This window comes from Schistocerca americana, chromosome 5, assembly GCF_021461395.2.
Source record: "Schistocerca americana isolate TAMUIC-IGC-003095 chromosome 5, iqSchAmer2.1, whole genome shotgun sequence".
NCBI classification, from domain to species: domain Eukaryota; kingdom Metazoa; phylum Arthropoda; class Insecta; order Orthoptera; family Acrididae; genus Schistocerca; species Schistocerca americana.
The window spans coordinates 276,406,263-276,430,014 of record NC_060123.1 but is presented as its reverse complement, the minus strand read 5'-3'; positions in this window follow the sequence as shown (position 1 = coordinate 276,430,014).

The following is a 23,752-nucleotide window of genomic DNA, read 5'->3' as shown; positions in this document are numbered from 1 at the left end:
AAGCGTCTCGGAATGAGCCAAAGCGATTGCAATAGGCTGCATGATGCGCAACTTCACTCGCGACGTACATGGCGAGGTACATCTTCGCAACCACGATACCATGCAGCGCAGTACAGATGGGCCAAACAACATGCCGAATGGACCTCTCGGGATTGGTATCACATTCTCTTCACCGATGAATGTCGCATATGCCTTTAACTAGACAACCGTTGGAGAAGTGTTTAGAGGCAACCCATCAGGCTGAACGCCTTAGATACACGGTCCAGCGAGTGCAGCGAGGTAGAGATTCCCTGATGTTTTGAGGTGGCATTATGTGGGGACGACGTACGCAACTGGTGGCCATAGAAGGCACCGTAACGGCTGCACTATACCTGAATGCCATCCTCCGACCGATAGTGCAACCATATCGGCAGCATATTCGCAAGGCATTGGTCTTCATGGACGACAATTCGCGCCTCTATCGTGCACACCTTGTGAATGACTTCCTTCAGGATAATGGCATCACTCGACTAGAGTGGCCGGCATGTTCTCCTGACATGAACCCTATCGAACATGCCTGGGATAGATTGAAAAGGGCAGTTTATGGACGACGTGACCCACCAACCACTCTGAGGGATCTACGCCGAATCGCCGTTGAGGAGTGAGACAATGTGGACCAACAGTGCCTTGATGAACTTGTGGATAGTATGCCACGGCGAATACAGGCGTGCATCAATGCAAGAGGATGTGCTACTGGGTATTAAAGGTACCGGTGTGTACAGCAATCTGGACCACAACCATTGAAGGTCTCGCTGTATGGTGGTACAACATGCAAAGTGTGATTTTCAAGAGCAATAAAAAGGATGGAAATGAAGTTTGTGTTGATCTCTGTTCCAATTTTCTGTATAGGTTCCGGAACACTTGGAACCGAGGTGATGCAAAACTTCTTTGGATGTGTGTACATACTGCCAGGCCCTGTAAAAACACTAACGGCCATACTACCTGGGACAGCCAACTGCAACTCCAATTTACGTACCAGCCGATGGTGTGTATGGCTACGAGGTTACATTAACATCCGACCACGTCTTCCGGGTGCTTCACTCTTTTCGTCAGGCCGTGCAAATCGACAGAGCGCAGCATAAACCAGGAGATAAAAAAAGGCACTGAAAAGTTTCCCTCTCGCGTGGTCTGACTCTCCAGATGGCGCAGTTTGACAGTAATCCACTTTGTAATAAGTGTTTGATAATGTGTTATGTTGATGTGTTTCTTTCCTACATATCTTATCGCCGCTTGAGTACATCCCCTCTTAATCCCTCGAGCAAATACATGTCACAATTCACAGCGCTAAGTGAACTTACACTTTCTCGAGTTCTAAAAATGCTTGCGCAATAATAAAACTGCGAGCTACTTTGAGACGGGTCTCTTTTACTGCCTGTTAACTTCCATTTACGTTGGTCCATTAGCTGCTCGTCTATTATAGGGGTTCACATTCCTTGTTACGCTGCAACAGAGGCCACGCCAACTCCGTCATATTAAAATACTGTATACAGGCTGTTTCAGCAGGTTACGGACTTACGTTAGAAAGTCATACTATGGTCTGTTTTGAATGGAATACATCAGTATGATTTTCCTCCAAAGGTTTCTGAGATGCAGCTAAATGAAACTCACGAAGTGCGGCATCTATGTCACCTGATTGAGCACCGTGCTAGCGCAAAGGCAAGGAGTGAAGGAAATCACTGTTCAGCCCTGTCCGAATAGAAGTTTGGAGGACTAATTTAGTGGGGTAATTCTCTGCGGCGATGCTGCAGTGATTTTGCCATGTAGATTATGATGACGTCGCCAATGCGTTCGGTCCACGGAATGGGAGTACAAAAGCTTTTGTTCAATATTACTAATGACTCTATTGTAAACGAAGACTCCACAAAAAGTGCTTTCGCGGTCCCTAACAGGAAGTGTGAATGTGGCTCTAGGTGTAACATCAATGGTGTTCCAATACAACTTCGTTAATCAACATCATCACCATCATCAACTGTTTCTCAGCACCTGTTTATAATGCCACAGTAAATACAAGACAATAACACACATTCAGGACACATACAAATTCAACGTAATTTTCCTTCTTTTATACCTGTACCTCATCTTAAATAATTTTTTTGAGGTATCTTAAAACTACCCAAAGAATGCTCCTATCGGAGCACAAAAAAGGCGAATCTGCTGCCGTTTATTAAATGACTCTGACTCAAAAGTGGTATAGCAGGTGTCTCATTCTACATATAATAATTTTTTCATAATGCGGGGCCACAGTCATAATATATTTCTTTAAAGTCTGTACCGCCATCAGAATGTTGTTTATTTAGAGTTTCACATTTACATTTACACTATCATGATTTCAGCTTCAAAGTGCCATTATCAAGTGTTTTAAGTGTTACACAGCGCCTAAGAGTATGCCATCTTAGGTACTGTATAACATTTAAAAACACTTGATAATGGCACATTGAAACCAAAATAGTGATAGAGTAAATGTAAAACTGCAAATAAACAACAGTCTAATGGAGCTACTGACTTTAAAGAAAAAAAAGTCATTCTACATAGCTCAACACCTTTAAAAATTTTCCCAAAAAGTTTGGCCTGCGAACATATTCGCGCTCCTTTTAACATGCAACTCGCCTCTCAGTCCCACAAAGTCCCATAACTGTAACTAGTTCACACAAACTAGTCAATCAATATAAGTCGTTCACAAGCATTCATTCCCACTTGCCCGTTTGTACTCGTTCATTCAACCTATCTCATTGTCATTGTCTCTTTTTGTCTCTCTTTCACCGTGTCCTGTCTCACAGCCACGATCTCCTTCGCTCTATCCTACTAATACTGTCTCCTCTTTCTGTCACTGACCCCGTCTTGCACTCTCTTACTGCTACAATTTCATTCATTCCTTCCCACTGATGCTCCACGTCATTGTCTCTGTCTCACATTATCGCTGGCTCTCACCCACTTCCACTGTCTCCACTTCCTTCATTCTATTCCTGTCTGTCTCCTTCTCTCAGCCGACCGCTGTGGTCGAGCGGTTCTAGGCGCTTCAGTCCGGAACCACGCGGCTACTACGGTCGCAGGTTCGAATCCTGCCTCGGGCATGGATGTGTGTGATGTCCTTAGGTTGGTTAGGTTTACGTAGTTCTAAGTCTAGGGGACTGATGACCTCAGATGTTAAGTCCCATAGTGCTTAGAGCCATTTGAACCATTTTTTTTTCTTTCTCTCATACGTCCATTGTCTCCTTTGCTCTTTCTGTATAACTACTGTCTACTATCTTAAAGTGTTGATTAGTTTTCCGTCTCTTTTCTGCTGCCACTGTCTCCTTTTCTCTCAGCATAAAAAACCGAATACGTTCGGATGCCAATAATATTGGATAATATTTTTAAAGGTCCTGAGGAAGGTAGAATGAGGGACTCAGAACCCTACTTTTCAATCAGAGTTTTTTAATAAACACAAACAGTGTTGCCTTTTTTGCATCTCCAATAGGAACCTTTCTCTCTGCTGCCTCTCTTCTTTTCCCTGCAACAGGAGGGCATGTCACTCATATGACAAGAACTTCACGGGTCAGTAAAATTTTGATAGTTTACTTGTGTGAAATTGAAGTAACGGAAAACCATGTATTTTACACTTCAGACAGGATTTTACGTTCACAAATATTTTATATATGCTTCGGCACTACAACAATATGAGAATCCCACAACCCATCCATTGATAACGGAGACATTTTACTGCATGTTTTTAAGTGTAAGAGCACTTTGTAAGCTAATTTTCACTTCGCACCGGATTTTGTAGGTGTAGTGGGGTAATTTTGAACATAGCGGGTTAATATATTAAGAAAAAGTTCAAAGTTTTTCGCGCTAGCAATATTAAGAATGTATCGTAAACTTTGCAGCCATTTCCTACGCATTGTCGGCTTGGAATCCGCGGCATCTTTTTGTTCACGAAAACTATATTTTTTTGGGTGTTCCTCGATAGTCAATAAAGAATTTTGAAAACGGTAAGACAGCACTTCTAATCTGAGCGATTCGTTGCGGTTATACATTACTAAGATTGCGCCTCACATTGAATTTTACATGTAGACGTAGGGTAACTTTGAACCGCTGTATCTAGAAAACGGATAACAATATCAAGAAAACTTTCAAGGTCATTCGAAATCAAGATCTTAGTATATTGTAAGAATGTCAGCCGTATACTGTGCATGGGCGTCTTGGAACCCGCGGCTCGGTTTTGATACCAAAACATTTTCCTTGGGTCTTCTCAGGAACCGCCGTTGAACTAAGTGGTGCCTCCATAAACCCCTTGGGGCGCACCGTGGATTACATCTCAAGCAAAAGGAACCAACCGATTTGCTCCATTGCCTAAGGGCGGAGAAGTGTGTAACATTCAAACTTTGAATCTGTACTGTAGGGTAGTTACAGTAAAACGATCCTGTCTTTGAGTAAGCAAATGGTCTGTAGCCCAAGGGCTACCTCTGTATCACCAACAGAACTCGAGGTCTGAGGTCCAAAAAAATTCCATTTTGATGCGCGGCATTTTGAAACACACTAGGAGGCGCACCGATAAAACGCCATTGTTATGTAAACGTAACAAGTTATGCTACCTGTTAGTGGCGTGGGGAACTACTTGTGTAAATACTTTTCCTCTGTCCGTGCAAACGTATAATTTTTTAATTTCCTATACATTTTCTTAAAGACTTAATATACAAACAATGGCGTGTGTGGTGGGAAATAAAATATATATGTAAACATTTTTGTTAACTTGTAAAAGAGAAGTGCACTGGATAGACCGAATATATTACACGTCGCTGAAAGAGTCGATAAGATACAGTCTGTTGCTGAGTGAGTAAGAGCGCTTTGCATTTAGAAGTGCATGCTTTATACACTATGTGATCAAAAGTATCCGGACACCAAGCTGAAAATGACTTACAAGTTCGTGGCTTCCTCCATCAGTAATGGTGGAATTCAATATGGTGTTGGCCCACTCCTAGCCTTGATGCCAGCTTCCACTCTCGCAGGTATACATTCAGTCAGGTGTTGGAAGGTTTCTTGCGGAATGACAGCCCATTCGTCACGGAGTGCTGCACTGAGGAGAGGTATCGATGCCGGTCGGTCGGTGAGGCCTGGCACGAAGTCGGCGTTCCAAAACATCCAAAAACGTGTTCTATGGGATTCAGGTGAGGACTCTGTGAAGGCCAGTCCATTACAGGCATGTTATTGTTCGTGTAACTATTCAACCACAGGATGTGAATTATAAACAGATGCTCAAACCTTTTGAAAGATGCAATCGCCATCCCCGAATTGCTCTTCAATAGTGGGAGGGAAGAAGATGGTTACAACAACAATGTAGGCCTGTGCTGTGATAGTAGAACGCAAAACAACCTCAGAATTTTACTGTTGGCACTACACACGCAGGCAGATGACCTTCACCGGGCATTCTCCATACCCACAACCTACCATCGGATCGCCACATTGTGTAGCGTGATTCGTCACTCCACACAATGTTTTTACACTGTTCAATCGTCCAATGTTGACGCTCCTTACACCAAACGAGGCGTCGTTTGGCATTTACCGGCGTAATGTGTGGCTTGAGAACAGCCGCTCGACCATGAAATCCAAGTTTTCTCATCTCCCGCCTAACTGTCATAGTACTTGCAGTGGGTACTGATGGGTTTGGAATCCCTGTATGATGGTCTGGATAGATGTCTGCCTATTACACATTTCGACCCTCTTCAACTGTCGGCGGTCTCTGGCAGTCAACAGACGAGGTCAGCCTGTACACTATTGGCTGTACGTGTCCCTTCACTATCCCATAGGAAACAGTAGATCTAGGGATGTTTAGGGCTGTGGAAATCTCGCTTACAGACGTATGACACAATAGACACCCAATCACATGACCACGTTCGAAGTCCGTGAGTTCCGTGGAGCGCCCCATTCTGCTCTTGCACGATGTGTAATGACTAATGAAGTCGCTGATATGGAGTACCTGGCAGTAGGTGGCAGCACAATGCACCTAATATGAAAAAGTATGGTTTGGGGCTGTCCGGATACTTTTGATCATATAGTGTATGTATTGTGTTACTGTTGCTATGTGTTGAGATGACAGAGGAAAATCGCCATGGAGACACACACACACACACACACACACACACACACACACACACACACACACAGAGAGAGAGAGAGAGAGAGAGAGAGAGAGAGAGAGAAGGTGCTAATGTGCCACGGAAGTCAGAGTACCCACTTCAGGAAGTCGATGAACGGAGGCTGTACAGAGCAGCCCTCAAGAATTTTTATTTTTAATTTTAATTTCACCAATCAAAAGTATTTCAGTGAAGCCTTTCTTTAATCATTTTTAACCCATAATATTAAAACAATAGTAGTTGTAACACTAAAATCGAAGTAGACATTTGCTTCAGTAATTCTGTTTGGCTCTACAGTTTTTCCTCGACAATATTTAATATTTAAAAGTCGTTAGAGTCACGTCAGAGAATACGCCTAGCTGTAGAATACATTTAGGATTGTTTGTAGTGTTATTTTCAAGCATGATTAATAATGTAATTAGGGCGAGTATGTGTATGAGTTTTTTTCGATTATATGCTTTGTTATTGCAGTGCTGGGGGATAAACATTGACCATACCTTCCAGCTGTCGTAAGAACAAAATTATTTTTGCGAACTTCGAGGATACTGGAGTAACTTGGGAGAACAACTCTGTTAATCAATAGAACGAAAAGCCAGACCAAGTTGCAAATATTTTCACTTTTCATTCGATGACTAGTTTCGGGCCGAGACCCATTTTCAAATCAACATAACAAAGTCGAAAATGACATTTCCAAAGACGTCAAAAATGTTAATGTACATTTACAGTTCATACACATAATTATTTTTATCCTGTAACTTCATTTTCAAAATTCTGCACTTGAAAGTACGAGCGCTTACAAAATTTGAGTTGTAACATGGTGTTGGCGGTCCGATATGTTCACTGTCATTATTCCTGACTGGGAAGACCTATTTAGCTAGTGTATCCCGATGACCGTGTTATACATTGAAGAAAGGCCTTTTCTAGTCTTTTAGATGCGTTACAGCTTGTCGCTCCTGCGTGTTTTCTGCAATCTTCCATAAGGTCATCGTGTCACTCTTTTCTTTGTTGAAATCCAGTAAACAATTACCTTGCTGCAGCCACCAAGTACGCCTTCCACTTCAGTAAATTCCCTGGCCCACTTGTTTCTATTCGTGTCTCTCCCAATAACTTTCAAACATGCGCCTGTCCGTTGCTCCCAGAGCAACCCTCGTTTCACAGCGGTTTTCACATTAAAAGTCCACGTCTCAGTATCATAAGTCAAAATTTGTAAACACACATTAGATTTAAACTACCGGATTAAGAAATATCGGAGGCTTTGTTTGTTTTTATTTTCATTTTTATTTTATTTTACGCGATTATTTTCGTAAGACCTAGTTGAGGAGCAAATCTCCACCGTGATGGAACGAGTCAGTACATGAAATTATCATCAAGAACCGCACAATAACCCTGGGTACGGTGTGTGGGGCGGCAGTGAGGTGGGTGGACTGCTGTGGCCTGTTGTAGGGTTGTGAACCACTCTGGGCTACGGCGGAATGAAGCCTCTCCTCCCTTTCTAGGTCCCCGGTTTAATACACAATACAGGAGTAGGTTTAATAATGAATAAGAAAATAGGAATTCGGGTAAGCTGCTACGAACAGCATAGTGAAACCATTATTGTAGTCACGATAGACACGAAGCCAGCACCCACCACAGCAGTACAAGTTTACATGCCAATTAGCTAAGTAGATTAGGAAGAGACTGAAGAAATGTATGGTGAGATGAACGAAATTATTCAGATAGTCAAGGGATGACAATTTTATAGTGATGCGGAGTTGGAATTCGACAGTAGGAAGAGAAAGAGAAGGAAATGTATTAGGTCAATATGGCCTGGGGGAATGGAATAAAAGCGGAAATCGTCTATGGAATTTTCCACAAAGCTCAGTTTAAATCAACGCTAAAACTTGGTTTAAGAATCATGGAAGGAGGTTGTATATATGGAAGAGACCTGGAGACACTGGAAGGTTTGAAACATTATACAGGGTGAATCAGCTGACACTTGCACTGCAAAAGTGGGGTAAATTAGAATGTCAATGGTGTTTGTTGCAGAGTTATAGTGTAAGTTGTTTATGAGATATCGTATTTTGAAAAGGTCCCATACTGACCTTGTTTGTGGCATTCACCCTGTGTAGTTGCCAGACGCGATGTTCTTATGTTCACTTACAGTGTGCTTGTGTGTTCCTTGGGTGCATTACAACTTGCACATTGTGTGACAGTCCAAGCAGCAGGTCGTGAGTGGTCGATGGGACGTACCAACGCAGAAAAAGCCGACATGCGCATACTGTATGGAGAGTTGGTTTGGACATAGAAGACCTGTACCTTGACCGGCCCGTTCCCCGAATTTTACGCCCATATACTTTTTTCTGTGGTGAATGCTGAAAGATGCTGTGTACAATGACATACCAACTACACCCGATGATATGCAACTTCGTGTTACTGCAGCCTGCTCGGACATCTCTGTTAAAAAGCTAGTTCTCTTGCAGCAGTTGTTCCATACCGGACAGGAAACGTGTGTTGCCGCTTTGCCGCCGCTGTCGGTAATTTTGAACACAATCCGTGATGGTCAGTTGTCTCGTTATTGGTCAGAATCCACATAACTAGTGTATGCGCCTGTGTTGTTCTTTAGTATGTACTGCCATAGGTATTGTACTGGTGTCAGTGTGGGAACTTTCCAAATGCGATATCTCGTAAACGACTCTCTCAACAATTCTTTAACTAACACCACTTATAACACTCCTGTCTGCTACTGCTACACCATAACCTCGAAACTGGAGGCAGTTTGCAAAACAGAATTATTTTGTTAGAGTGATAATGGTATAAAGCAACAGAGCAGTGTTACCCTCTGAGAGGAATTTTGTTATGTTGACCGTGTTGTACCTAACGGAGGTGGCTTATCGGAAATGAAAGTCAGAATTAAGTAAATATTTGATCAGTAACAAACAAAATTTTGACTATCTGCACTGTTTAACTGATAAAGAAAACGGTCGCCAGCCTAACTAGGCAAGAGAATGATTAACATTCTCGATCAAGAAAATAATTATTAGTAACTTTAATAGATAAACACAACCTATACTTTGTCACACGCGAGTGCAGTGAACTCTGACACATACATATGTTTACGGTAAGATTGGAACTAACAGTTAGAGCAGCAGAAACTATTTGCAAAATTATAAGAGATACCGAAACACCCAATTACTTTCAGGCTTTAAAGAAATTACGGTTTTTTATAATTAGTGGTCTTTCCATTACTAATTACCTAGCATTAATACAATAGACAAACTGTGGATCCTGTTATGTTATTAATATGCACTTCCTATACACAAGAGAAACATACACTTAGCAAACATAAGTATATAACGTTTCACAACTGCAGTTTTCCATTTTTACTACAGTGAAACACAAAATTAACATATACGTAAGATACTGACTCACCTTCTGCGATTTACAACAGGCAGTAATGTGATCATTCACTAAGCAAAACTTTATAAGCCTCAATCTTAAGAACTTTTAATTTTGAAGTAGGGAACAACACATTAATAAGCAGTTTTACTAGGAAAATTATTTTCAGCAAGCATCATTAACTTTAACCCACTCTCTTGCCACATTCACTTTAACTTTCTTTTTACTATGTTCAAGAGGCATCGATTAGCAAAACACTGGGATTTATTGTTATTTCAGTAGGGACACTCGGTAATCACTTTAGTTCAAACGGAGAGGAACCTTAGAGGTGTTATGATGAGGAGAAAAATCGAGGTAGGTACATAAATTCAGATATAAATTACCTTGTATTTGAGCACATTAGCACATCCATTAAGGTGATCCTTCACTGTACATCATTATAGTATTACGTTACAGTGATTGCGCAACGTGGTGGCAACTGCATGTTGGTAGGTGGATTCGCAGACAGAATTGCTGGACTCTGGCCCTTCTTGGTGGCGATGATGAATACCAAATCCAGAATCGTTCCAGCTATTTATCTATCCATCCGAGGCATCCGGAACCAACACAATATGCATCTTTTACATGGCAGTGCACAGTTTAGTAGCTCGTCCCCGACTCGTAGCTCGTCTCGTCCCCGACTGACTATCAGTTCCACCTTTTCTACATAGGCCAACCACAATTTGCGCGCGCTACACAGTTCCGTACCCGAGGAGAACCACTACATCTTTTACATACAAACTAACTAAGAACCCTAAGTGAGGATCAGCAGTTTACATAACAGCAAACAAACATTTTACATAAAACAGAACATTTGCACATATTGACATTTCTACAAAAAATTATTCACACAAAATTACAATCATATACAGTAAGTTTTGTTCCCTCCAAATGGGACAAAGCATTTAAACGACAGATATACTACATCGCATAGTATCAGACCATGATTCAAAGCTTTTACAAAGAAAGGAGTATACAATTTTGTGTTATCTAGTCAATCAAATACATTTACAAAAGCGTAACGATGTAATATTAAATGAAACAAAAGCAAAATAAATCAGTAGAGCATTAGAGCTATGGTGTTACACATGCCCCATGTTTCGTTGAAGTTTCCTGTAAGGGATACTTCAAGGAAACATCTATAACACCTAAGTGGTGTTGGCTACAGAAAAAATTTTCCATCCAACTTCAGTTGGGACAAAAAAAATACGTATTACAGATATACAGTATATAATCTAACAACTTCATACATTTCTTCCCAAAACATTTTCAAAATAAAGCATTTACAGTAAGTTTCATCCACAGACTGGTTTAAGGAAACTAATTTTCATCATTACACAAGATATTTTTAAACATGTTCATTTCATACACATACAGTTCAAGTAACAGACAAACAGTGCACAAATAATCTACCCGTTAGTAGAATAGGTATAGCCTTCAAATAAAATAAAAGAATAAACACATATACAATAGCACAGAACATTTTAACTTAACAAAACAGAAATTTGTCTTTCAATATTTTTAAAGGAATGTAAATATTGAGAGTCTAATTCTGTTGGAGACTACAAAGGACTTGGAAGAGCAGTTGGGCGGAGGGTCATTGTCTTGAAAGGAGGATATAAAATGATTGCTATCTGGACAGCAAAATATAAAGTAGACTGACAATGGCAAGAAAAGAGTCTCTGAAGAGACAAATTTGCTAACATTGAGTGCAAAGCTGGGGCCGGCCGGAGTGGCCGACAGGTTCTAGGCGCTACAGTCTGGAACCGCTAGACCGCGACGGTCGCAGGTTCGAATCCTGCCTCGGGCATGGATTTGTGTGATGTTCTTAGGTTAGTTAGGTTTAAGTAGTTCTAAGTTCTAGGGGACTGATGGCCTCAGAAGTTAAGTCCCATAGTGCTCAGAGCCATTTGAACCATTTTTGCAAAGCTGGTTAATTTAGTTGTAAGTAGTGGATGTCTGTGCGAAATAGTTGGATGAACCGCTTGACATAGTTGTGTGTGTGAGTATGAATGCCTGAATGCATTCTATGTGTGCACATCTACGTGAGCATGAAAAATCCTGTGTTTATTCGTGTGTGTGTGTGTGTGTGTGTATGGGTGGGTGGGTGGGTGGGCGGCTGGGTTTTCTTCATCTGCTGCTGCTAGTTCTTATTTCCCAATACACTGCACATAGGAAAAAATGATCAGAAAAGAATGATTGAAATGTAAATATTGTAGAATCAGTGAAGTTTCTCCCATTGAGAAAATGCAAAGGGTAATCTATACTCAACTTGAAGAATCTTTTTATAGGAAGGACGCATTAATTAGTATCTATTATTGATGATAAGTTTCGACAGCTGAAAGTGTCACCTTCTGATCTTCAAACTTGAAGAATCTTTTTATAGGAAGGACGCATTAATTATTATCTATTATTGATGATAAGTTTCGACAGCTGAAACTGTCACCTTCTGATCTTCAAAAAGTTTTTTGGTTATAAATGGTGTTACATTAAGAGTTTTTCACTCATGCCATGACATCACTGCGGTGAAGAATGTATTGCAGTTTTTGACGACCAGAAGATGACAGTTTCAATTGTCAAAACTAGTCATCATTAGTAAATATTACTTAACGCGGACTATAAAAAGTGTTTTCAGGTATATGGAATGATCATAAAGAAAATATAAATATTGTATACACACAATGAAAAAGGAACAAGTGAAAGGGTGAAGCATAGTATTTAAATTTATAGTGTATCTGACAGCATTAATAATGAACGAGGGCGTGCCGAAGTAATGAATCCGATTCTTAAAGCTCTTTAAACATAACAAAAGTTATTAACATCTTCATTCTTCATGTCTACAAGTTTATTTCCTAACATAGTCACCTTCCGGACGAACACGTTTGACACCATAACTGTTGAAAGACTGGCTTCATTGTTGGAGCAGCATCACCTCTGCTTGCATCACTTAAGCACCATCAAAGTGAAGTCTACGAAGATCTTTGTGTTTGGAATCAGATTAAAATGGGGTGGGGCCAAGTCGGGCCATATGGAGGATGATTGGTGACTGTGAACCAAAGATGGCGGATTGCTGCAGATGTCAAAGCGTCCTTTTGTGGTCTAGCAATGTCATACTGAAGGAGAGTGTGGTTCAAAAAATGGTTAAAATGGCTCTGAGCACTATGCGACTCAACTTCTGAGGTCATCAGTCGCCTAGAACTTAGAACTAATTAAACCTAACTAACCTAAGGACATCACACACATCCATGCCCGAGGCAGGATTCGAACCTGCGACCGTAGCGGTCACGCGGTTCCAGACTGAAGCACATTTAACCGCACGGCCACACCGGCCGGCAAGGAGAGTGTGCTCCATGTGTGGACGAACTCTTCGAAATTGAAACTCGATCACAGCATGCTGTCTCTCAAGCAGTGACATAATTAAGTTACAGACCGCCATGTTACACGCTACATTCAAAGCCCTCTAGTGGCACAGAGCTGCCAATTTATAGACGTGAAGAATAAAGATGCAGAATATTAATAATGTTCGTTTTATTTAAACTGCTTTACGAGTTTTTACATAAAAAATTTGGAAGTATTTCTTTTCAGCACAGCCTTGAGAAGAAAATAACTTTGTGAATAAAACCAACGTGTGTCTGTAAGAAAAAGAAGTGAGTATGTAAATACAGTCACAAAAAAGTTGTAAAAATAATTAGCTTTGCAAAGTATTGTATGTAAAACAATCAACTTTATAAAAAAGCTACTGTGTATGTGTGTCATGAGAAACATGTATCTTTGTAAATGAAAGAAAAAATATTGATAAAAAACAAAAATAAGTAAAAAATTGTATTGCAACAAAGAAATTTTTGGTAATAATAAATCATAACTCAATATTCTTTATTATATCATTGCTAATATTTTCAACTTCTCTCACTATAGAACTATTGTTAATTTGTTTATAACAAAGCTGAACCCATCCTCGTGATGCCTAGAATCGTGTACAGTTGAATGAAGAATCCTGCACGACTGAAGCAGTTATGATGGATGAGGAAGGGGAGGGGAGCTCGAATCTGGGGATCCAGTGCGATGGGGAGAGGTTTCCACCATTTCAAGGTACTCCCACTGGTCAGGGTTTCTTACCAATTTTGCATCACGTGACTAATACTGAGTTACATCATAACCTAGTCCACTTGCCTAAGGTGCATGGGTAAGGCAAGGGTTCCCCCTGCAAGAGGGTGAATACAGCTCACAATTGCCTGAGGCGTACAGGGGTACTCCTGGATGACCTCGAGTGTACCACATACTTGTGCCAATGGTTCCCTGGGTGGAGTCCCCCAAATGTGTAACCTGACACCGGAAGTCATTACCTTTAAATCACCTCCCTTTAAATCGTGTGTTTTTGAATCCCGCTCTTTTGAGATATGTATCCCTTTAAACCTAGAATCCGCCCTGCTCTCCTGATTTGTGCTATTGCAGACTTGCTTACAGCATCTGTCGCCACTGTGTGCTTGCCTCCTAGCTGGACATGACGCGGAGCAACAGTCGCAAAGCTGCTGACAACGGGACTCCTTCACCACTGCCTCCAGTCTGGCGTAGTGACTGTGTGCTGGCAACCTCCGGAGATTGCCTGATGAACTAAGCACATATTCTCGTCCAGGGCGAGCATGCGCTGACCAAAGCAAGACGATATATCGACTGCCGTACTGTATGCCATGACTATATTAACTACTGTTTTTCATTGCTTCTATGACTTACTACGATCGTTCAACAGGCTCTACATACCTGCTCCCCCGCTAACCAGTCATATTGACCTGCAATAGGATAAAAAAACACTCCAGCCATCCTGAACCGTTTCACATGGCACCTTCGATACCCGTTACATTGCTCACCAAATGTCTATACTACGCAGCCTATTCAATTTCACTTTTCCTTGATCGCACTTTAATATCTTCTTCGTTAAATGCTCTTGTTAACTTAGTTTTCATTTTGTTTATTTTCGTTCTGTACTCCTGGTATCCTTCTTCAAATCAACGTGTTTCTTTGAAGAGATATTGTTTTATCCACAAACAGTATAAAGTCATAAGCTGATCTGATGCAGCTGCTCTGCTAGCCTCCAGTGCTTATTCCTTCGTTCTCTGTTTCTGTTGTCAAGTCTACGATTTATCTGGTAAACAGAGTTCGTGAAAGACAACGCGATTGACTTATTCCTCGCCCCATTTCAAACCAGTCAGTCATACCATTTCTTAGCTCCACGATTGCTTTTCGTCTTGTGTATAACTCAATAACCAGTCTCCTGTCTTTCGTATCACCTTCTTCAGCTTTATAATTTCCATGATCTTTTCCCATTTCAGTCAGTTAAAGGCCTTTTCGAGATCCACGAAGCACAAACTCTTTACTTCTCCTCTTTCAATACAGATTTTCATCAGTCATTCTGATTAGTCCCATAGCATCTCCAATGCCTCTCCCTTTCCCAAACTCAGACTGCTGTTTCCTACGTTCTCTTCTATTATAATGCCAACGTATGATTCAATACTCTCAACATAATTCTGGCAGCATGAGGGATTATGCTCATTGTTCCGTACATTTCTTGGTACCTGACTGTCTTGCAAATTGGAACCATCACTGTCTTAACAAGGTCTTCTGGCCATGCAGCATTTTCGTATGCCTTGAATCCAGCAACTTTACCTCTCTTTTTTGTTTTAAAAGTCAAAACTGAAGCTCCTCTTTGTTCTGCGTCTAGCTCACCTTCCATTTCAATGGCTAGATCTGGTTTTTCCTTGGCTCTGTATAAATTTTTCATGCACCCTTTTCACCTCCTTCTGACTTTTTTCTCGTACAGTATCTTACCATTTGCATCTTCAGTTTCTCTTGCCCTACAGTTTATTGTCTACTTACGTGAAGTACCTCTCTCCACCTTCATATGAAGCAAGTCATATTGTCCTTTTCTCTCCAAATTCTTCTTTTAACCACTGTTCCTCGCTTTTTCTATTTTCCCTTCTCATTTGAACATTTGGTCTTTCGTACAATTTGTTCACGTCTCCTTTTTTTAAATATTTTCTTCATCTCTGTTGTTACCCATGATTTCTTTGCTCTGTTTCCTTGGACGTTTCCTATTTCTATTTCTGCTGCTTTGACTATAGCACTTTTCAATTTTCTTCATCTTTCCTCTACTTCTTTCTTTCTTCTTTTGTCCTCTTTTTGTGATTTGAGCTATCTTCAGCGTTGTTTTGACTATTTATTTTCTTGTTCTTTCTAAGTTCCATGTACGCTTTCTTCACTTTTTCAGTGTCACACTTCTTTGCATAACGACTAACATGTGGTTGTTGTTAATGACGCCTGCTGATGGCCCGTGAGATTTTTTCATGCATTCTTGTAGTGTTTTCAATTATAGTTAAACAAGTTTACCTCCGTACAAAACTGTAGATTCAAATCAAATATTTGGATACCACGTAGCATTTTAGAGTAGGGCATTTTGAATGAATTTCAGTACAGAATACGAAATTTTCCGAATACGCCGGTGAAGTTGCTTTGATGACGTACGTGGTGCTTGAGTAGTGCATTTTGAACTTATTTCAGTACCGATACAGTATTTTCCGAACACACCGATGAAGTTGCTTTGATGAGGTTCGCGATGTTCAATTGGTGCTTGTATATTGGTGCTGTATTTTCAGTAATTAAAGAAAATAGCTAGAAATGTTACATGCTAAGTTATCTGTTTGTCTCATGTTTGCTCTAATGTGACACGATACGCAAGATCAGTGCTGCCGTCTCCGGAGATGATTTCATGATCACCATTTGAGCTGAGAAGTGTTCATGGAAATGGTTTAGTTATACTTCAAATATTCTGCCTGGGCACAACGGAAAGCAGCCCAGAAACATATCAGCTCGGCTTTCCCGAAGACCATACCTCGATACGGCGCTTATCTCCCATCATTCATTACGGATTCTATCTTATCATCAGCTGTTACCTGATATATATCGACTAATCCCGTTACGCTGTAGCTGACTTTTTGTGGCATCAGTTTGACAATTCTTTCGCAATACTTCTTTCAAAACAATGCTTAGTTACTAAGCAACATAAAATATCGTCCAGGAATACTCACCTTTCGCCTGAAACTGTTCTACAATTCTCGGTACTAAAAAAAGACCTTGGCGAAGACTGTTTCTCGTTTGAAAATGCTGCAAGTGTGCTGGTATATTAGAGGAAGATATTTCGTACTGACATAGAAATGTGGCAGAAACAATTTGCTGAACTGTATTCTATGAAATTACCTTAACTGGTTTGGCATGAGCAACATTGAAACAAGGTAAGTAACGTTCTTTGATCGACGTCAGCTTTTATATGTCAAGACAAATTAGCTGATGCCATGGTGATAATCACCGAAAAGTCGAGTTTTAAGTCTGGTCTGCCGAAGCAAGAAGATAGAGAACATTTTCAAGGATGTCATCATGAGAAACTTCATGACTAAGCTCGCAACAGGCCGAGAAGCCACTGCGTTCAGCGGTTCTCACGAGTACTAATTCCCTATTCTAATACATTTGATTTGTTTTGTATCGATACTGAACTGAAGAGAATCATTAACAACTTCCAAAAAAACTAGCGCCGTCACGTTACAGTTGCCAAATCCCAAAACCATCACGAATATTTTCTACCGCGACGACATGCTTTTGAAGTACAAGTTAGATTAAGGAAAAAACGGGGCAGTTGATATTGGAATCCAAGCGGTAGGATGAGAGGTAGTGAATATAGCTCTCTAATGCCAACGCATTCTGGATGACGACGGTTCACACCCACACCCAGTCATCCATTTAGGTTTTCTGCCATTTCCATAAATCGCTTCAGGCAAACGTAGGGATGGTTCCTTTGAAAGGGCACGGCCGATTTCCTTCCCCATCCTTCCCTAATCATCCACATCTAACGACCTCGTTGCTGACGGACGTTGAACACTAATCTCCTCCTCCATCTCTGATGCCAGAAAGAGTGTCAACATGAAACCAATAACAACTAGCCCTTCTGAGGATCCACCGAGACCAACATTTTGCTCCCGTATAATCCAACAGGCATACACCACCGTACTTCAAGGTATCCCTAATCTTTCGTATGGACCATACCGAGCTGTTCCGATCCTAGCAGCGCCTCTTTGAATTCGTTCGATATCTATTGCCAGTCCAAATTAATAACAACTCCAAATGCCGAGGTAGTATGCTAGAATCCTTGTAGTCTTGTATGTAGTTCACTTTATACACGCTCTACACTCTCCGAGAATCCTTCCAACAAATCTAAATCTTCACTTCACCAACTCTATTACTAATTGTATGAATCGGCCCAGTTCCACACCACTTCTTAGTATTTCTCTTAAATATTTAAAAGATGTGGTGGACTACGGAAATGTTCTACGCATTTGTATACTATTGGGCTTTTTCTGTTTCTTACGAGCATTGTCTTGCCGTCATTTAGCATACGTAATCAACTGTGTCTGATTTTTTTCGCATTCCGAATTTATAAAATACAACAAATATAAATACTTAAGAAGACAAATCGGCAATTGTAAACAATGATGATAATGACACTGCAGAAATTCGATAGTCGGTATTTCAATGTTCCTGACAGTTGTATGCCAAGAAATGTGTAATTAAATGCATCTGTAGATGAATGAGATTTCCTCTCGTTGTATTTCGCTTTGGAAGTGTGCAACTCTTCGTGTTCAATTCTGGTGCGAACACGTCGTTCTACAACAATCTGGGAGTACCTGTCAGATAATTGATTCCATTGATCCTTAGGCCTGTTTCAAGGAAGACGTGACTGCAATATGTGACTCTGCTACGAGACTACGGTAATTATTATCAGCGTGTTACAGATGTGGTCACGAAAAAGTTTTATTAAGTAATCTCACTATTTGTACAATATATCTAGAAAATATCCGAATGCAGGCTTTCTCGGTGGACAGTGTTGCTGGTTCCATTACCTATGTATTACGTTTGTTGATGTTATCTTATAACTCCTTTTAAAGACACTATCCATCCCTTTCATCTGCTCACCCAGATCCTTTGCTGTCTCTGACATCGGCAAACATCATACTTTCCATTTCTTCTAGCAAACTTTAATATCCTTTACAAAATTTCTCCTTAGTTTCCTTTATTACTTGCTCAATGTACAGTGATAGGTTTCAACCAGGTCTTACTCCTTTCGCAACCACTACATCCCTTTCATGTATTCGACTCTTATAACTACACTCTAGTTTCTGTTCAGTTGTAAATAAGCTTTCGTTCCCTTATGTCTTCATAATTTCAGAGTCTACTACGCTCACCATTGTCAAAAGCTTGCTCTAAATATACAAATGCTGTAAAAGTAGATTTGCGTTCCTTTAACCAAACTTCTAAGATCAGTCGTGATCTTAGATTTCTCTGGAACCCAATCTGATCTTTTCCGAGGCTAGTTTATGCCAGTTCTTCCAGTCTTCTGTAAATCAGTCGTGTTAGAGTTTTGCAGCCATGAATATTAAAGTGATGGTTCCGCAGTATTCACACCTGTCAGCATCTGCCTTCCTTGGATATTGGAGTATTGTATTCATCTTGAAGTCCTAGGGTATTTCGCCTGGTTCATGTATTTCGTACACCAAGTGGAATGGTTTTGTCGTGGCTGACTCTCCCAACGATCTCAGTAACACTAAGGGAGTGTAGTCTACTTCTAAACAACGTAGTCATGTTTTCTTCGTAAAATAACAAATCGCATTTAAGACACATAAACTCGTTATACGTTTCCTGTTTAAGCAGATACGTCGTTAGTTGTGATATAGTACTTTTACAATTGGATGCCTTTGCTCCAAATGTTTGCTCAGGTTTCTCACAGTCTTCTAAAAACCTAAAGGTTGGCCGCAAGTAAGGCAGTTTTATGCTTTGTTTCTTTCCTCTTACAAAAAAATACCCCTACAAATAACTTTATTTCCGTCTTTTATTCATTGTTGAGAACCACACGCAACTACATACGAAACTGAACGTAAAATTTTAATATTTCGCTTTCCTAACTATCTGCACATAACAGACTGGGAGACAGAACTTTGCACCTACCTATCGCAGTGACAAGACACGGATACTACTGATTTGTTTAAAATTACTTAAATTTTAAACGAAGAAGAAAAACATAATAACAAAAACCGAATAATTTTCCCATTGCCACCCAAAAACGAGATGAGTACCAAAATTTTTTTCGTGTCAGTGAAACCTACCCTATTAAAAATTTAATAGGATATAGGACGGTAATCTTTATTCGCATAATAAGTGCCACTCAGCAGTAGTGTTACATATTATTATTATTAGTCCATATTTTACACAGTAAATTTACATTTTCTGGTAACCTAAGACTACACAAGAAATTAGATTCTCATTTTCAGTAAATAGGCTGTCATATTACTTCTTCTAAAGTCTGAATTTCTTGTATCCGGTGTTGTGCCTTCTTTCTTCCTTCCTTGTGGTTTCCAAACCACGATCCATCGTGACACTCTCTCTTTTGAAATCCTTTTCGTACATCCATACTACGTGAGCTGTTTCTCTTTCACAAAATCAATAATCGGCGTTGTGACAGCCATTTTCTCCCTGATGACTTCATTTCTCACCTTCTCTGTCTGGATATTCCCCCACATCGTGTCGAAAAGTCCATCTCAGTTGTCATTAATCTTTTCATTAATTACGATTCGACTATCAATACTTCTGACCCACTTGTCGTAATGGTTCTAATAATTATTTTGAAGATTATTTATAAACGTAGGCTTCCGCGGCCACTGTCAAATGGTTCAAATGGCTCTGAGCACTATGGGACTTAACATCTGTGGTCATCAGTTCCCTAGAACTTAGAACTACTTAAACCTAACTAACCTAAGGACATCACACACATCCGTGCCCGAGGCAGGATTCGAACCTGCGACCGTAGCAGTCGCGCGGTTCCGGACTGAGCGCCTAGAACCGCTAGACCACCGCGGCCACTGTCACATTCAATACAATTTTTCTGCGTTTGTAGCCGCACTGTCGATATATATAAAACTACCAACATTTCGGTCCCTGTTACAACAGATCTTCAGTGTGGACGCTTGCAACAGTGACCGAAACGTCGGTAGTTTTATATGTATCGGCAACACGGTCACAAACCCAGAACAATTTTATTGAATTTTTTTCATTTGTTTACTCTCTAATCTGTTGATCCCATAAAACACCATTTAATATTCCAATAGTGAACATCCTATCATTTATATTTGAATTAATTTCCTTACTTTCTTGACCATCTCGGGTGATTTTTACTCCTAAATATTTTTATTCTTTTGTATATGCGATCGTTCCCGTCCCTTCCAGTGACAAATCTTGATTTGTCCCGTCCGCTATCGTGTATTTTGTTTTATTCACGCTGACCTAAAGACATTTTTTGTACTCCTCTATTAATTTCCTGCTGACAAAACTAGGTGGTCATCACCAAATTGTAGCGAATATATAGTTCTATCATTTATCGGAATTCCCGTGTTGTTACATTTTTTCTCCCAGTTTTCCAACGCTTTATCTGTTTGTATTTTATAAAGTGTCGGTAATAAGCTGCTTGCCGGCCGGAGTGGACGTGCGGTTTTAGGCGCTACAGTCTGGAACCGCGAGACCGCTACGGTCGCAGGTTCGAATCCTGCCTCGGGCATGGATGTGTGTGATGTCCTTAGGTTAGTTAGGTTTAAGTAGTTCTAAGTTCTAGGGGACTGATGACCTCAGAAGTTGAGTCCCATAGTGCTCAGAGCCATTTAATAAGCTGCTTTAAATCTAGTTGAGAGATGATTTTGTATTTTTATTCTTGATATAGAGTTTTCACATAGTTTTTGAATTGCTTGAATTGTGATAGGATTAATATTAGTTGCTACCTTGTAGTTAGATACGAGGGTTGGAATTTTAATAGTGACAAATATTTATTTACAGCTCGCGCAAAATAGATACGTGTTTCAAAGTTTGTCTGACCTTCAAAGTAGTCACCAGCATTGTCTATAACCCGTTGCCAGCGATGTGGAAGTTGTAGGATCCTTAGCAGTGCCAGTTGTGTTGACAGTTAGAGCGGCGTGGTCTATTGCCCGACGAAATTGTAGCAGTTCTGAAGCGAATGTCGTGAAGCTGGTCGTAGGTTGTGTTCCAAAAATGAACAGCATAGAGACAGAAGTGATGACACTTTCTGCAGGACCTGACCATCATTTTGCAGGACAATGTTCAAGCACGTACAGTGCAAGCTGTTACTGATTTGTTTGACTGATGGTGCAGTTAAGTCTTATACCACCTACTGCACTCCCCTGACTTAAGCCCTCGTGAGTTCAAATCGATTTCTAAATTGAAGGAAACAGTTCACGGCCTTCGCTTCAGAACTGCTACAAATTCGTCGGGCAATAGACCGCGCCGCTCGAACTGTCAGAACAGCTGGCACTGTTAGGAGTATCCTACGACTTCCACATCTCTGGCAACGGGTTACACACAATGCTGGTGACTACTCTGAAGGTCAGTAAAACTTTGAAACACGTATCCATTTTGTAAAAGCTGTAAATAAATAGTTGCCACTATTAAAGTTCCAACCTTGTACTTGCTAATGAAAACCTAAAGGAAGACAACCGTGAATAAAAATTACCTGGTCCTCCAGATTGAGGTTTGATGCGGTGGGTCATCATCACATTGACTGTAAAGAAACAAATGTTAAAAGACGCAAGAGAATACCAGGAAAGAAGTGTTTCGATTAAAAGTCGTGTAAGGTACACGGTCTTTTACCCATACCGTTCAGTCTACACTTTGAGGAAGCAATGACGGAAATAAAAGAAAGGTTCAAGACTGGGATTAAAAATGAGGATGAAATAGTATCGACGATAAGATTTGCTGATGATGTTACTATCCTCAGTGAAAGTGAAGAACAATTACAGGATTTTTGAATGAAATGAACAGTCTAATGTGCACAGAATACGGATTGAGAGTAAACGGAAAAAGACAAAAGTAATGAGAAGTAGAAGGAATGAGAACAGCGAGTAACCTAACATCAAAATTGGTCACGAAGTAATGAATTTTGGAACCTTAAAACCAAAATAACCGATGACAATCGAAGAAAGGAGGACAAGGGAAGCAGACTATTACAAGCAAAGACGGAATTTCCAGGCTAGGTAAGTGTTCTGTTATCAAGCATAGCCCGTAATTTGAGGAAGAAATTTCTGAGATTGAACCTGTGGAACACGACATTGTATGGTTGTGAAACATGGACTGTGGGAAAAAACGAACAGATGAGAATCGATGCATTTAAGATGTGCTACAGTTGAAAATTAGGTGGACTGATAAGATATGAGGAGGTTCTCCGCAGAATCAGCGAAGAAGAGGACATATGGGAAACACCGACGAGAAGAAGGGACAGGATAATAGGACATGTATTGAGGCATCAGGGAGTAACCTACTAGAGGTATGTTTAGAAAATAAAATCTGTAGGGGCAGACAGAGATCGGAATACATCCCGCTGATAATTGAGGACGTAGGGTGCAAGTGCTGTTCTGCAATGAAGCGGTTGTCACAGGAGAAGAATCCGTGGTGGGGCGCATCAAACCACACAGAAGACATGATTCAAAAGATAGAACCTAAAAACGTAGAAGTTCCGTAGAATGTCAGAAAGCGCATTTGTTGCCATGAACTACACTACTGGCCATTAAAATCACTACACCACGAAGATGACGTGCTACAGAAACGAAATTTAACCGACAGGAGCATTCACGAAAGGTTGGCGCCGGTGGCGACACCTACAACGTGCTGACATGAGCAAAGTTTCCAACCGATTTCTCATACACAGACAGCAGTTGACAGGCGTTGCCTGGCGAAACGTTGTTGTGATGCCGTGTGTAAGGAGGAGAAATGCGTACCATCACGTTTACGACTTTGATAAACGTCGGATTGCAACATATCGCGATTGCGGTTTATCGTATCGCGACATTGCTGCTCGCATTGGTCGAGATCCAATGACTTTTAGCAGAATATGGAATCGGTGGGTTCAGGAGGGTAATACGGAACGGCGTGCTGGATCCCAACGGCCTCCTATCACTAACAGTCAAGATGGCAGGCATCTTATCCGCATGGCTGTAACGGACCGTGCAGCCACGTCTCGATCCCTGAGTCAACAGATGGGGACTTTTGCAAGACAACAACCACCTGCACGAACAGTTCGACGACGTTTGCAGCAG